Source organism: Adiantum capillus-veneris, unplaced genomic scaffold, assembly GCF_014529385.1.
Source record: "Adiantum capillus-veneris isolate H3 unplaced genomic scaffold, ASM1452938v2 Hic_scaffold_325, whole genome shotgun sequence".
NCBI classification, from domain to species: Eukaryota; Viridiplantae; Streptophyta; class Polypodiopsida; order Polypodiales; family Pteridaceae; genus Adiantum; species Adiantum capillus-veneris.
The window spans coordinates 567,498-580,188 of record NW_028221436.1 but is presented as its reverse complement, the minus strand read 5'-3'; the positions used below and the strand labels follow the sequence as shown (position 1 = coordinate 580,188).

The 12,691-nt window shown below is 43.6% G+C and overlaps 1 non-coding gene across 1 annotated transcript; it reads right to left on the bottom strand.

The window, feature by feature from the left end:
• Nucleotides 1–8,377: 8,377 nt before the first annotated feature.
• On the bottom strand, nucleotides 8,378–8,450 carry TRNAA-UGC (transfer RNA alanine (anticodon UGC)). Its single transcript has one exon. It is a non-coding gene; the product is annotated as a tRNA-Ala (tRNA).
• Between the last annotated feature and the right edge of the window lie 4,241 nt (nucleotides 8,451–12,691).

Sequence of the window (12,691 nt, the reverse complement as noted above, 5' to 3'; positions counted from 1 at the left end):
GGATCCTGGCTAGCGTCAGACAGGGTCCCCCCACACAATACAGAAGGCTATGGATAAGGCATATCCCTCGCGCATGCGCAGCAAGAAGGCGCAGATGCCTAGACAAATAAAGGCCTAACTGAGTCTAATAAGGACAACACACACACCATTAGCAAGCGCACCCGTGCCTCAACATCAATAGAGTATTCGGTGGAACCGGCGAACCATGCATTCGGCCCGCTGCCGGTTAAATGCGTAAAACAGAGGGCCCACAGTACCCGCTTCTTTAATTAGCAAAAACCAACTCCCGGATCGCCAATAGGCAAGTTCTCCCCTGGCCTAGTGAAATTGCCGTAGGGCTCAGCGACGCAAGGATATTGAATAAAGCGTAAAGCCTTTTCCTAGCTTCCAACTGCCCCCCAGAGCCTCAGGGAAGGAAAGCGCTTGAATTAACAGAAGGAAAAGGGCCTAAGTCGGCTCGGCAGATGCCGTACACTTGAGTGTTCCCGCGACACTGTACCCTTGAATGAGACACAGGTAAGTGAGATCTCCCTGCCTGGGTACACAGAAGTTATCCCTTTACTAACCGTAATCCTAAGTTGGTGAGCCGTGTGATGGGCGACCATCTTACACAGTTCAAAGAGCACCTGATTCTGTCACTTGGGTAAACGGCCGCGTCATGTCATGATACAAAAACTCGCTTGATTTGTAAAGGGAAAGGCCTGGTGAAGTCACTTTTGACTCGGTGTTCGATAGTCTGACCGTAGTTATGCTAATTGTAGTGATATTCGTCAGTAGCTTGGTTTATCTTTATCCCATTTCATATATGTCCGAGGATCCACATAGCCCCTGATTCATGTGTTACTTATCTATCCTTACCCCTCTTACGCTAATGTTGGTTACTGGGGATAACTCTATTTAATTATTTCCAGGACGGGAGGGAGTAGGTCTCGTTTTATATTTGTCGATTAATTCTCGGTTCGCACGACTTTAAGCCAATAAAGCAGCTATTAAAGCTATGCCTGTTAATTGAGTAGGTGATTTCGGATCAGCTCTCGGGATTATTGGTCGTTTTACTCTTTTTTAAGTAGTGGACTCTTCTACCACTTTTGCTCGTGTTAGTGTTTTTTCTAAATCTAATCATTATTTTCTTTTTTGTAATATGGGATTTTATGCCATAACTGTTATTCGTATTTTACCTCTTGTCGGCGCTATCGGGAAATCTGCATAAATGGGATTGCATACTCGGTTACCGACGCAATGGAGGGTCTCACTCCAGTATCCGCTTTGATTTATGCAGCTATTATGGTAACAGCAGGCGTATTCATGATAGCAAGGTGCTCCCCTTTATTTGAATATTCACCCAATGCTTTGATTGTTATTACTTTTGTGGGAGCTATAACGTTATTCTTCGCGGCAACTACTGGAATGTTGTAAAACGATCTAAAGAGAGTCGTAGCTTATCCAATTTGTAGTTAATTAGGCTATATGATCCCTGCTCGCGGCATTCCTAATTATTCAGTTAGCGTATTTCATTTAATGAATCACGCTTTTTTTAAAGCATTACCTTTTTTGAGCGCAGGTTCAGCAATTTATGCTATGTTAGATGAATAAGATATGCGTAGAATGGGAGGGCTTGTTTCTCTATTACCTTCCACTTATGTTATGATGCTTATAGGCAGCTTATTCTTAATTGGATTCCCTTTCTTGACCGGATTTCATTCTAAAGATGCGATTTTGGAGCCCGCCTATACCAAAGTGCGACTTGAGGGACATAAGACAATATGTATAGCCCTCCTATAAGAGAAGAGAAAAGGGCTATATTGCCATCTCAGCCCAGTGGGAGGCTCCTACCCCACCATGCGTTCCTTTGGGGAGGGTGTGAAGCATGGAAAACAAAGCAAAGAATAGACAATGCAACATAGAACCTGCTAAAAGAAGCAAGATTATTCCTTTTGATTAACCACAGTGAACTGTGCAACGACGCTTCGCTTCTACAAAGCGGCCTAGCACACACCTACGAGCTGTAATTAAATAGGCCCTTGCTCCTGTAGGGAAGGGATGTGATTTAAGACACGACGTTTGGTTGCGTGCTCCGATCGGCAAATGATCACCGGAGTATAGCACAGGATCGCTTTTCCTTGTAATAAAGTCAACATGTCGACAAGGTAAACCCAATGGGCTCCCCTCAGGAGGTCTGGTCGTAAGATCAGATACCGTCCAGTGGGCAGAAGACGATATGAAAAGCTTTAGCTTACCTTCAAGAGAGGTAAGATAGGCAACAATTTGCCGACCAAAGTGCTGACTCGAATCCTGGATAACAAAACACTATTGCCGGGCCACTTCCATTAACCACACAAGAGTAGAGGTAGTCGGGACTGTGAGTAGTACTAAGTAAATATGAGTCAATCGCGAAGTTACGGCCGGCGGGGAAGGGAAAGAATTTGCCTTTCGTGCGTGCCCGCCCCCAAAAGAAGAGAAAAGAAAGATGTTACAACTGGGCTAGGGAAAAGCGAATTAGAAACAGGCAAATGCGTAACTTGCGAAGTAACATTACGTGTGTCCATCAGTGACTTGCTGAGGCCAGCCCAGCCGTCACTTTTTTTTGCTGCTTAAGCCGTATGCAAGGAAACTTGCATGTGCGGTTCAAAGAGGGGGGAAAGCTTGAAAGAGCCTATCCTTCCTGATTATACCATTAGTGGTAACTTCGCTTTCCGGTTAGGAAGCGTCTCTGTCTTCTTTACTTCCTATCACTCTTTTCGTTTACTTTTCTTAACATTTCTAGCACCAACCAATTCATTCAAGCGAGACATCTTATGATGCCACGATGCGCCTATTCTTATGGCCATCCCCTTGATCCTTCTGGCTTTCGGAAGCATTTTTGTAGGATACTTAGCCAAAGTGTGACCTGTTAGCCCATAAGTCAGTCCGTGACGAAACGGCTGTTGCTCACCTAGCATGATCCAAGCAAAGTGAACAATAATTGAGGATTGGATGCGAGCGAAACTCCCGCCAATGGCTGAGATGTTCAGTCGACTCTTTTCCCTTTGTAGGAGGTCTGGCAGCCTCTGAGTCACAGATAAGCAAAAAGGAAGAGAGAAAAGAGGCCCGGCGAACCTTCATAAGTGAACAAGTGTAAGCTTTGCCGCCCAACAGTATCCAGTACTGACTACATCGAGGGACAGGCCCAGTGAGCAAAGGGCAAAAACAAAGGGTACAAGCAGTGTCAGTTTTCGGCCTTGCATCGAACATCCAATGGACCATGGACTAATAAACAGCCACTGCATGAAAAGACTATGTCCAAGAGACCGCCCCACAAGGTACATCTTGCGCCTATGGGCCACTATAACTGTTCAATACACTTGAAACTGGAGTACCCTAATAAGGTTCCCTTGCGGTGGGCTGCCAAGCTACAAGCCCTACGGGAGCAGGATTCTCCGAAAAGCAAAAGCCCTAACAAATAAAGGCTAGGGATATGCCCATTTGGAGATTTAGGATCTCGATGGTCAATGGAAAGAGAAATGGACTATAAGTATATTTTACATAGATAATACTTAAACAATACCTTGATGGAAACAAATCCCCTGGCCCAAAGCTAAGGCAGTTGTAGACCTAGAATTTACCAACAAGCTTCTTGCCCCAACGAACGATATGAACAAAATGTATGTTCTTTAATCTAGGCAACTCATACAAAATGTACACGCAAGATTATAGTAATACGAGTCACACAGGGTAACCAAAAAACAAACACCCCAGACCTCGACAATGGGGTAAGTGGTGACCTTAGGGTCGCAAGGAATAGAGACGGCAAGAGAAGGTCTCCTGTTGGGTAGAAAGGCTATAGTACTCATTTGTTGAATATAGATACTAAAGCCTGAGAAAGAGAAAAGCGACTGCTTCGCACCTTTAGCTTTTATTTGTTTTGCCAACCACTAAACTAACAGGTGGAGGTGAGGTGAACCCCGCGCTGCGGAGTTGACCACACGAATAAAGGTTCAATGGGAACGCAAGTCCTCGAAAGCACATTACATAAGGGAGGGCGGGGAACTGGAGAGGGCCCTGAAGGTTCCTTTACTCGTCTCGTAAAGCCGGCCAACAAAATAACTTCCATTCCAACAAAACAAAGAATACTTGACAACAAAAAGACTTATAGGGCCAAAGGCTCCCGGGCTATGCCAGGAAAAGCTGCACAACCCCTTCTTTCTTTTTACTTTCTTTTTCAGTTGAAAAGTAATCGCCGAACCGAATAGTTGAATGGCTAGCTAAGAGCACATAAAAGTAAGACAGAAGCTTAGTAAAACGTAAAGCGTTTAAAATCAATCACGAAACGAAACTACAAACAACAAAAAAAAAGCTTTGCAAACGCAAACAAAGGCCAGAAGCCTTTGTGGCCCAAAGAAAAATTGTTTAGGTAATCTATCTCCAGGTATACATATATTTAGAGATTGCCTTACATATCCGTATAGAATTGTTTTTTGAAACAAAGACTTAATAAAAGGCAACCTCAGCTCCTATGCAGGCATTGTCATATTGAAAATCCCTTTTTGAACCTTCGTTCGTAAAGCCAATAAAGATCTTCGATCCTGGGAGAAGCCGTATGAGGCGGGTAGAAGCTTCACGTACGGTTTTGAAGCCGGGCCTTTCTAGCAGCAATGGGGTGGCCTAGGGACCGATATGATGATTGGTTTAGGTACTAATTTTTGGGCCAATTCCCTTTCAATGCTACCCAAAAATGATATTCTTGCTGAATCTGAGTTTGCTACTCTAATCACTATCAAACTAGTACCTATTACGTTTAGCATCTTAGGGGCTCTTACGGCGTATAATGTAAATCTTTTTGCAAACGAATTACTTTTTGCTTTTAAAACCAGTACTTTCGGTAATAGACTTTATTGCTTCTTGAATAAGCGCCGGTTCTTTGATAAAGTTTTCAACGACTTTATAGTGAGATCGTTTTTGTATTTTGGATACGAAGTCTCATTTAAAGCCTTAGACAAGGGTGCTATTGAGATCTCAGGTCCTTATGGGATTTCGTATACATTCCGGAAATTGGCTAAGTAAATAAGTTAACTTTAAAGTGGATTTGTTGTGCGAGGAGTATGTCATGACTTGTTAGCCCTAAGCTCCGTGGTGGGTAAACGGTAAACTCGACTCTACGAGCCCAAAAAGCGACAATAGGGACGTAAAGGCCAGAGTTAATGTAGTGCTAGCAAGAACGTGAGTTAATAAGCCTCGGACTCCTTTTTTTTGTCCACAAGGCATGTTAAAATGAATAAAGGCATGGTAGGCGTATTTAACAAAGGTCGCGGTATGTTAGGTTTCGCTAAAGCAGGGAAAATTGCAGCCCCCTGCCTTTCCTTGATAATATGGAATCACGCTGCCGTCACTATACATACGGTAAAAGGTTTGAAAGGCAAAATAGCTAGAGCACAGGAAAAAAACAATCTCAGCAAGAGCCATACGTAACGACTACTAGTGCTCTTAAGGCTCTGGGATCTCCTGTAAACCCCCATACGATATATGACGGATATTAAGGGAAGCAGTAATGGGGACTATTTCGAAAGTGCGTGCTGCAGAGAGCCAGATGAGGGGAGATCTCCACGTCCGGTTCGGAGGGCAGTGGTATCTTGACCCTACTATCATTATGCCTTCGTTATGTTACCTGGATTAACTTTATTTGCGACTTTTTTTGGTATGTGGGATTTTTGCTTTTTTTGGGTGGATAATCGATCGTATCTTATTTTCATAGTTTGTAGTTTCCTTTTATAGATACAGATATAGACTTTCTTTTTTTTATTATAAAACAGAACTTGAAAATACAAACTAACGCTGGGGGAAGGTCCGATCCCTTCCCTTCCCGGAGGTATGGCTGAGCGGCTTAAGGCATTGGTTTGCTAAATCAACATACAATACATTGTATCATGGGTTCGAATCCCATTTCCTCCTACACTTTTCCTTGATGATTATGCTGAAGTACAGTACAGAATCGAAAATTACAAGACGCTCTTTCCCTATGATATGATGGCCAGGCCGTTACCTGAGCACTCTTCCCGCCGATCTTACCTTGGTAAGAATGTAACTGTGTCGTTGCCTCTGTTCCGTAACAATGAACAGCAAAAATAGACAATCAAAGGAAAAAGTGCAGTGGTCACCCCATTTGCCATCCCTTCAAAATGGCAAACCAAACGACACATAAGTCTACTTTGATAACTGTAACGGTAGCCGCTACCTTTACCTTATCAACGCTTTTTTGTTTTATTAACGCAAGCAAGCAATTCTATTTTTGCTTTCGTTTGCTTTCTCTCTTTTTAGAAAAGCAGCAAAAACAACAAGCTATAGTAGCGCTACAGCAGCTATAAAAGTAACCCAATCCCAGTCCTTCACGTTAAGCGGTCTCCTTTTCATGCTTTAGATAGCATAGCATCTCAGTCTCCTGCATTTATGTTATGGCCCTCGATTTCCCCAGCAGAAAGGGAACCCAACCCTTTAGTCTCTTTTTACCCGTATATAGTGGACCTAAAAGCATGAAGCCTTACTACGAGCCCTTCAGACATGTATGCAGCAAGTCTTTCTAAAGGATCTCTAAACACAGACGCCGATTTATGAAGATCTTGCATTGCTAGCTCTGCAACCTCCATCTTTTCTTCAAATAACGCAGCAGCACATGTGATAAGAAGATTCTTCACACGACTGCCAAGATTCAATGCTTTCAACAAATGCTCAAAGGAAAAAGAACCATGCTTTAAAGCTGTTACTGCACTTATTTCCATCTTGGTTTCTTCTGGAGCTACTGAATCATGCACCAGCTCCTTTATATTATATGCTGCTGTTTTTTAGTCAAATGATGGAAACACCCAACCATACCCGTAATGATAAAGACAAATGCCAACACGTAAGCCACTATTATTGCAATCAGAGCTCCTAATTGGCGCAAGTGGTGCAAGGACAAGCTATCTATGAAGGTATGGGATGTAGTATGGTGCAATGTCTGCATAGAAACGCTAAGGTTGCATCTCTGCTCTGGAAGTTTAGAATTTTGCTTAGCCTTAAGGGGTGAACTCTTCTCATGGTAAGCACTGAACCCAAGCCATACTCTGTGCATAGATCTTCATGCAGATGCTTGAAAAACGCAGGAATACTCCCTTTCCTGTGAACACATTTGCTTTGCACTAAGGTCAAGGACCTCTAAGCTACTGGAGTTGGCAAGGGATGCAGGAAATGGCCCTGTAAAGTTGTTAAAGCTCAATACAAGCTACTGGAGTTGGCAAGGGATGCAGGAAATGGCCCTGTAAAGTTGTTGAAGCTCAATACAAGCTTACGCTTGAAAAAAAGAGAAAGGTTACTACACAGTCGATAAAGTAAGCCAACCGCAGGGACTAAACAAAAAGGCGTCACTTAGCTAGTTATTCAGCTAAAGAGGTGCTCTCTCTTTCCTTTCGCAGGGACTAAACAAAAAGGCGTCACTTAGCTAGTTAGCCAAAGAGGTGCTTTTTTGTATATATACAAGAGATTAATTATGTTCTTATCTAACGTCGTCGTGTGTTTAAACGATTTCAATCAGCGCAGCGGGTTTCTTTCTTCATTAAGCTCAAGTGGTGTGGTAAAATAGGACTAGGTGTTTCTTGGTTAGCTGCATTTTCGTTATGATTGTAAGCTTTACATAGATTCAAGGCTTTCCTTTCATTCTCACTTGCCTTTTGCATATCTTGTTCACAGCTCGATGGCCGTACTAAGAATATAGTAAACATGCGCCTCGATAAGGCGCGGCTAGGACGGCTCGTTGGTTCTTCCAACGTGCGTTTCCTTAGGGTCTTGGTTTCACTTGTCTTCATCCCGCATTCGCATGAGTCAGTTTGAGTGAAGGGCTGCTTTGGTTCCGCACGCTAATGCGTTGTTGAGTACCCTTTTTTATTGGCCTTCCGCCGTAGGTTATCAACCTACCCTTGGTACGGAAATGGGATTACTGCAGGAAAGGAAAGGGAAGGAAAGGAAAGGAATTACTTCCACCAAGGAAGGATCAATAACTTCCATTCAAGCTGTTTACGTACCTGCGGATGATCTGACTGACCCAGCCCCCGCTACGACGTTTGCACATTTAGATGCTACAACTGCGCTTTCAAGAGGCTTAGCAGCAAAAGGTATCTATTCGGCCGTGGATCCGTTGGATTCGACGTCAACTATGCTGCAGCCTTGGATTGTGGGTGAGAAGCATTACAAGACGGCATAAAGGGTTAAGCAGACTTTGCAGCGTTACAAAGAACTTCAAGATATTATAGCTATTCTCGGATTGGACGAGTTATCCGAGGAGGACTGTTTGATGGTAGCTAGAGCACGAAAAAGAGAGCGTTTTTTCTCTTTTTTTTTGGATTTCTATTTAATATGCTAATCTGTATACGAATGGAGACGATCGGACTTGAACCGATAACTTCATGCTTGCAAAACATGCGTTCTACCGATTGAACTACGCCCCCGTCCTCGTTTCATGTGCAACACGTATCATGTGGGCAAACAAAACACAAGAGAGCTATTGCTCATACGTGCGTGCCTATAGCCTTTTTTCTACAGAGTTTAGACTTTATCCAAGACACGGCCCCATTTCATCACACTGTCAATGAAAGAGGCTAAATGTCATAAAGTAAAGATGTGTCGTTGGCAGCAAGCAGTAATAGTTCACGAATCTTTTCTCGGTCCACCATTTTGATTGTATCGGCGTTAGGGAGGGGATAAGCCGTCTTGTCTTCTCGGAAGGGAAGCCTTGAGGCCAAAAGCGAAGCGAAAAGAAAAAGGTTATGGATACAAGAGATGAAAAACCGCAATCTTGGATACAAAAAACAAAAAAAGTTTGAAAGATGAAATTTCAAAAGCCACCAACCGATAGTTATGGCTTCTTTTTTTCGCACTTAGATTTTTGGATAGATGCCCTTATACAGGAATACATCCGAGAAGAAGCGCTTGATAAACAAGAATTGCTTATCCAAAGATTCGCAGTTCTTATAAAAGTCAAAGAAAACCTGAAGGCAAAAAGGAACTAAGCTAGTGGCCCCGCTTTTCCTAGTTACTTATGAAATGGCACGTTGTCTATGTATTCGAGTGGTCTCATTGAATCTCTTCGGGGGTCTGCCCCCTGCCCCCATATACATCTTAATGATAATAGAAGCGTCGAAGGCCGATGCGTCGAGTAAAATCCAGGCCAGGGGAATCGCACAAGTAAGCGAAAGGGGCACGGCACCGAGTTTATCTCAAAGATTGTTTATCAACAGTAACATGGCTGGGTATTCATAACTTTTTCTTGCGTGAAACCACTTGCTCTGCTTTAGGTCGCTTCATAACTTAACTGGTTCGTACATAGCACGAGGCTTAATAAATAGAATAGGATTTTCTTTTGTAAAGCGTTTAAAATCAACGAGACTACAAACAAAGAAAAACAAAGAAAGAAAAAGAAAGCAAGCTGTAAGCAAAGAAAAAGAAAGGAAAAAGGAATATTAAGCACCATCCATTACCACGCGAACCACCGGGTTCATAAAAAAACTAGGGTAGAGTGTTAAAATAACATTCTACATGGTATTCTGGAAAAGAACTCAAACAACTAAGGATGAAACAAATCAACGTAATAGCTAGGTTACCTAAACGGGTGAAGCTCTCTGTCTTTAACCATTTAGGAATGCAATCATTGTTCTTTAATTGGCTGCTCCGCTCGGGCTTTCCCTCCCCACGAAAAACCCTTTGCTACGCTTGCATCTTTAATTGGGCTTTCTCTTCACTTGCCTTTGACCGTGGCTCTTTAGACTCTTAAAGGCATTTTCGTTAATCCTACCATTACGTTGAATGTAAATGCATTGTACTAATAAAAGATATAGCGCTTAATCGCTCGGGCTTTCCCCCGGAAATCCCTTCGCTTGCCATTACAGGGGCTAGCTTTATGTCGTAGGAACAAAGGTGCTACTAAAGCAAAGGAAGAGCTAGTGCAACTTGTTAATAACAACTTGTTTTCTAAGGGTAAATAGGGTTTAATTATTAACCATAATAGATTCTTTGTTTAAGGGTTAAATCGTTAATTTTAATGGCCTTTAATAGTTCACTATTAAAGTAAAGTCGTATAAGCCCTGGTCCATCACCTTATTGTCTAGCAATGCTTGGTACGTTGAGGCGAGACGGGCGACTCGCTTAGATCACCCAGCGGCAGTGTCAGGCCTTTACTGCTAAAGGATACGTCTTTACATTTAACAAACACTACACTACCAACAGTTCAGTTCCCTAGCCCCGGTTAGTTAACGTCAGGACAACTGTGAGAAGGGTCTCCGTGCCGTGCATGAACCGCCGCGATGCAATCATAGCCATAGACAACGCCAAACAGTTGCAGCTTCTTCAGTTCAGGGATACGAAGCAATCAGCGCTAAGCAGCAGCTTCGAGAATACAAAGCAAAGCCTCTACGTTCATTGACTGGACAAACAGTTATAAAATACGTATCTTCGGTGGTTGAAGGGCAAAGTGTTGACTAACGTCTACGGGCTTCAATTTTTTCATACTGGCCCTTCCCTTTTGCATGACCGAATAAGCGAGTAGCTATTACGTATTTCGGTATAGCTATCCCTCACTAATTCGTAGTTCGGTCGAGCAGTCATAGAAATCTATCACGGTTCATGATTAGACTTCATTCCACCTTGCAAAAAGTGGCATAATTGGCCCCGGCTAGAGCCGCGGTAGCTGCAGAATCGAGTAAGTAGACCACCGTATGGACAGATAGGCTTACCAGTCGACCGCCTTTCTTGCTACTAAAGCAGTGCCGCAGGCAGTGCTTGCTTGGTTGCAGGGATTTCAAAATACCTTTTCCCTGCCGCTCGGACGGACAATTAATTACGTTTCCCTGCCTCCCATTAATTACGTAATATAGAGAGTTGTTTCATTGCTCGGACGAGGAAATTAAGCAAACGACACCCTATTTGATCAAGGTATTTTGAAATCCCCGTGTCTGCGTGCTCGTTTGGGCACGAAGTTCACTCTAACGCCGTAGACACCGAGAGTTTAGTTGGTTGAGTTTCGAAGGGTAGAGCGGTAGCCTACGTTATAGTTCGTACAGTTCTTCGCTTCGAGGAGCCATAGTTGCCTACAAATAAGAATCAATCTGCCCACATTCTATCTCAAAAGAGCTTTGCTTTCCTCGCTTGGCAGTAGTTTAGTTTTTCGCAGCTCATGTAACTTAAAGGAGAGAGTCTGTGAAACGGCACCGGTTCAAGCCCGGTCATGAGCCAAACTGGATCGGAAGGATCATCTACTACTCTGTCATTAAGTTGAGCACTGGTATGGTGACTGGAGATTATTGGGGCAACCCTTTTCCGGAATGTAAGATGATCCGCCTTGCCGTGGCCATTCCGCTTACGGTTATTGGCTTTGCCAGTAACTAACTAAGAGATCATCAACAAAAAATGATGAAAAATAACCTATTCGAAACTTCAAAAAGTCTAACTCTTTCGATGATTAGCCGTCGGGGGGTTTCCAGTGAACTACCAAAAAGAAAAATCCCTTTTCGTTTGTTCGTTAAGAGTTACCCGTACGGTGTCACTCTAGAGTGACTCGGGAGTTCATATCGAATGTGTTTTCTTAGTGGTCGCCATTTCAATGTACGAATTTGGAAGGAATAAGCGGGGGCAATTTTTTAACTTGTTACTTCTATTCTTCCAATTCCGACAGTTCAGAAGACAGGCCGGAAGCGGAAACAAGCCAGCAGCCCGCCGAACAAGGCTCGACGCCGACAGAGAATTTATCGTTTCCTCCTCCTCCATCATCTTCGGGGGCGCCGTTATGGGAAGAGGAGTTTGGAGGGGATACTCGTGAAATCAAGGATGACAACTCCACTCCAGAAGGAGACAAGGCCGGACACGAATTGAGCTCAGGGCCGTCAAGCGAAGTTGAGGGAAGCCCTTCGTCATCGAAGAACAGGAAGGAGGAGGGTACTAGCGAGGCTCCCGAGACTAGCGAGGCAAAGAGCCAGAGCCCCTTTTCTTGACAACAAGAAGAGGAGCTGCTTTCCAAGCTGGATCACCTTGCACAATCACAAGTGCCTAAACGTTCTTGGTGGAACCGGGTTTTGTGTTTCTGTAGGGGACCAAAACCGGAGGAAGACACTCCTTCCGGAAATGAAGGGAACGGTCAGGATACTGGGTCGGGCGATAATGACCCCGGAGAATAGGAAGCACTGGGGGAATTTCCTGGCTTTGCCCCTTCCTGCTTCCCGAAAAAGAGAATGGCAAGGATGAACCCGAGAATGAGAAAAGGAGCAGCAGTAGGTATTGGAAACGTATTTAGTCCTTTGACAAGCCCTGTGGCGTGAAATCTATCATTAGCCAAACAATTATTCGGTCTCCAGGCTTTGCCTTAACAAAAGCTATTGCCCTGTTTGCTTTGATGATGGCCTTTTCGATATTCTTCGTATTTTAAGGAAATCAATAAACAACCCTGAAGATAAGTCTAGATAAATAACGGTTACTTCGGGGTGGCCTTTGCTTTGGTCACCCCCCAACTAGGTAACATAATGGTAATGCGTTGGACTTACAGTCCTAGAATGATGGTTCGACTCCATCCCCAGTTTTTTTTAAGTAAACCCACTGTGGCATGACGGTACATGACAAGGGACCCTAGCTTAGAATGCAATGGATGTATGTGGGTTCCCCCCAGCTACCTACTCCTTTTGCTAGGGATTTGGACACGCGAGGA